We start from the raw sequence: 3,260 nt of genomic DNA on the forward strand, positions 1-3,260 counted from the left end.
AGACACTGAAAAACTGAGGTACCACTTAGATGTTAAGAAATCACTTCTGAGTGACGGACACGTATTTTTTACTATCTTGCTAAACATCCCCATCTGGATGTCTTAGAGGCACTCCAAACACAAAAAGTCCAATGTAAAATCATAATTTCCCATTTCAGACCTGAGCCTCTCCCTAAATTCTTCAAGAGGAATAAACCATCTTTCATACAGTTTCCTTAGTCAAAAGCCAGAAATTAGCCTAGATTCCTTCATCCCCTCTATCTATGACATTCAGTCAGTACTAAATCTTGTTGATTCTACTTCCTAAATATCTTCAAACTCTGTTCCCTCCTCTCTGTTCTTAGTTTAGGCTCTCATTATCTTTTGTCTGGAGTATTAGAATTGCCTTTTTTTTTTTTTAATCCTCACTCGAGGATGTTTTTTCCATTGCTTTTTGGAGAGAGTGGAAAAGGGAGAGCACTCTCACATTGATGTGAGCGAGACACATCGATCGGTTGCCTCCTGCCTCCATGTCGACCAGGACGGGGGATGGAGCCTACAACCAAGGTATGTGCCCTTGGCCAGAATTGAACGCAGGACCCTTCAGTCCGCAGGCTGACGCTCTAAACACTGAGCCAAACCGGCCAGGGATATAGTTGCCTTCTAACTAGTGTCTTTTGCCTCTTCCTCTCTGCCACACATTAATGGTAGAATGATCACGACATTCCCGTGCCTCCTGGTGGTGCAGCTCTTTATGGCATGTTCCTGCTGACCTTTCTGACTTGCTTATTTACCATATCTCCATATGTCCTCTGTGAGCCACTCTTTGTGTGTTAGCAGTTTTTGTGTGTGTGCCTATAATATCCTTGTTTATCAAACTCCTACTTTTGAAGATGCTGCCTTTGTCACCTTCTCAGTAATATCAGTCTTGATCTCCTTTTTACCCTCTGGGTGATGTCTCTTGCCTCCCTGCCACAGAACATTCTTCTTTCCACTTCCATAGCACCTTCCACTCAACTCTATCAGGAGAATGTATACATCTGTGTTTAAGAGCCCAGACTTTAGAGCGAGCAAAGCTGGGTTTGAATGTATCACTTATTAACTGTGTAACATTGGGCGATTTATATAACCTCTCTAAACCTCAGTTTCTTGTTCTATAAAATGGGGATAATAATTTACCCATGGTAAGCACTTAATGATAATTGATAATAATAGTAATAAAGCATTGCTATTATTGCATTATTTTACTTTATTTTAATTGGTGGCTTTTTTGTTTGGTTTCCTCCATCGCCCATGAGCAACTGAAGTCAGAACTTCCTTACCTAATTATTCAACAACATTAACTAAGTACTTTTTATGTGCATATATGCAATCACATAATCTTTTCTGTGTTTTGTTTGCCTGACTCCCAAATCCATACTATTTTACCAAACAGCATCATGGTTTTAATATCAACCTCTTTAAATTCTTCTAATAATTCAGTGGTTCTATAAAAATTTATTAATAGTCTCATACTTATACAAGTAATTATTTTCAAACATTACTTTATTGCTTTATATACTGTGGAAATGGGATCAACCCCGTCAGAGTTCAGGCACCCACAACTGAATAGGTTTGAGGATTATTTACATAGTGTCAGTGAATAATTAGGATTTAAGCATATATTTGAATATGTTTGGCTTTGTCCACATGACCCATAATTCTAAACAACCAATCAAATACATTAATTAAATTAACTTGATCAATTTATTGAAAAAAATCCACCAGTTAGTTAATTGACTCAGGTAGCTAGCAGAGGTGATTTATTTCCCATTCATAAATGTCATTATTATAGACAATTGCATCTTATCCTTCTTAGAAATTCTGTATTCATTCTTAATTCAAATATTTGTATACAAATACTTTATTAACCATTGCATTTAAGTGAGCGATACACATTTAATTTGAAAACGTTGCAACATTTATCTTTCTCTTAATATGTTATAATTTCTATTGGCAGAATTCCTGAAAAAGGGTTTGGCGTCATGCTTGCCTTTTTATTATCACTGCATTATTGTATTGCAGATTTTCACTATCTTATATTTTCCTGAATAATATTGAGAAATAAACTTCTAAAATAATAATCATTATTGTCATTCATGTTAAATATTTTCCTTTTCTGCATCAACATCCGTGAAATGTTTTGACCTTCATGATAGCCTCTCCTTTCCTCTTTCCATTCTCTAAGTGAGGGCATTTGCTAGGTTGGTTCTGTTTGACTCTATTTACATTTTCATCCTCAGGAATTTAGTTTCATTGTTTCAGCTACCACTTCGAGGCAAAAGAACCCCAAATCTCTTTCTCTAGTTTTATCTTCTTTGTGTACCTTAAACAGGCCCAGACAAGATAAAAGCTTAACTGTTCCTTGAAGTACAACATGTTTGAAAATCAAACTCATTCTCTTCTTCACAAATGAATCCTCCTGATTTCTCTTTCTCTGTCCTTGGCCTTTCAGACACTCTTAAAACCTTCAGGTTATTTTTATTTATTTATTTATAAATACATCTTTATTGATTTCAGAGAGAGGAAAGGAGAGGGAGAGAGAGAGATAGAAACATCAATGATGAGAAAGCCATTGATCGAGCCCACAACCCGGGCATGTGCCCTGACCGGCAATTGAACCCCGATAGCCTGGATCCTAGGTCGATGCTCAACCACTGAGCCATGCCCGGCTGGGCCCTTCAGGTTATTTTTAATTTCTTCCTCTTGGGAAGAAATCACCAAGTTCTACAGGTTCTATAGCTACTTCCTTTGTTTTGATTTCTTCCTTTGCACTCCTATCACCACTACTTAAGTGGGCCCTGTTCTAAGTGCGGTGCTACAGTCATTACCTTCCAGTGGCTCTCCCGGCCTTCAGAATCATTTCTTTCTAATTTATTCTACATGAGCACTTCTTAGTACTCTACTGCTCAAAGAGCCTCTAATGACTGCCCATAGAATGAAACTGAAACTAGCGGCCTGAACTCCAAGGCCCTTCACGATTTGGTCCCAGTCTACTTACCTTTCTTTCCTTATCTTCTGTTTCTTATCAAACATCCCCTCTTACAGCCCCACCTGGCCTGACTCAGTGGTTGAGCATCGACTTAGGATCCAGGAGATTACGGTTTGATTCCCGGTCAGGGCACATGCCTGGGTTCTGGGCTGGAGCCCCAGTTGGGTGTGTGCAGGAGGCAGCTGATCGATGACTCTCTCATCATCGATGTTTCTCTCTCTCCCTGCCTCTCCTTTCCTCTCTCTGAAAT

This window comes from Miniopterus natalensis, chromosome 11 (genome assembly GCF_054644295.1).
Source record: "Miniopterus natalensis isolate mMinNat1 chromosome 11, mMinNat1.hap1, whole genome shotgun sequence".
NCBI classification, from domain to species: domain Eukaryota; kingdom Metazoa; phylum Chordata; class Mammalia; order Chiroptera; family Miniopteridae; genus Miniopterus; species Miniopterus natalensis.